This window comes from Myotis lucifugus, unplaced genomic scaffold, assembly GCF_000147115.1.
Source record: "Myotis lucifugus unplaced genomic scaffold, Myoluc2.0 scaffold_348, whole genome shotgun sequence".
Taxonomy (NCBI): Eukaryota; Metazoa; Chordata; class Mammalia; order Chiroptera; family Vespertilionidae; genus Myotis; species Myotis lucifugus.
The window spans coordinates 683787-684799 of record NW_005871396.1 but is presented as its reverse complement, the minus strand read 5'-3'; positions in this window follow the sequence as shown (position 1 = coordinate 684799).

Below are 1013 nucleotides of genomic sequence, written 5' to 3'. Positions count from 1 at the left end.
AACCTCCAAAAATTGATCCTGAAAGGCACTTTCTGCTCAGGGCGAGCAGTCATGGAAGAAGCGTGTAAACAGCTGGCTTCTCTGTACCACCAGCCACTGTTTCACTTCTTAACTGGGCCCATTTGCAATCCAGACGGAAAGGCCACTGGTTAAGGGGCGTCTCAGCACATGAAGTGGGGCGGGAACACGGCCTGTCAGCTTCCTGGCTGCGGCTGGAATCTCTGCCAACAGGAGACCCAGTAATATGTACCTACTTCCCGGCGAGTTCAGTAACGCACAGGCCCTATTGACACACATGAAAAATGTTAACATAAGATTTTCAATTTCAAGATGAATTACTTCTCTGAAAGGTGTTCCCCAAGTGGACGATCAATGTGCGCCTCTGTCCACAGTGGAGCGCCCCCTAGTGGCAAAAGGCTAGAAACAACTTACCCTAAAGAGGGGCTATGGCTCATCCTCATCGCGGGTAGTAAACAGCCCTGAAGAGGAGACAAGGCGGCGGTGATGAACCCTAAGGGGCGGCTCTGCCCCGAGCCGGTCGGCTGGACCCTGTGAGCAGCAGGCCGGCGGGCATCACACGCTGGGCATTTGATCCTCCCTCTCCTGCCTGCTACCCGGTGGGCCACCAGGAAGAAATGGGGCCGCCTCCATCCCTTCGGAAATGCCTGGCTTTGCCTTCCTGGTGAGAAGCACCCACAAAGGCCTGGCGTGAGCTGCTCGCCATTTGCATCCGCAAGCGGTTCCGCACCTCTTGGGGAAGACGAATATTTAAATTCATAGGGTCAGTTATAAGAAGTGTATGATCAAAAGTATAGATTTTTGGTCCCCAGATTTTCCAGTTTCGGGAACCTATAAAATTATAAACATACTATGATACAACGCTTCCATTCTGTACTTTGTCAAGGAAGTCTAAGTAAAAACTATCCCTTACATCACCGTTTCATAAAATAAAGCTCATTAGACACCAAAAAAATAGGAAGTGCCTGATAGCGAGAGAGTATAGATCATGCTCT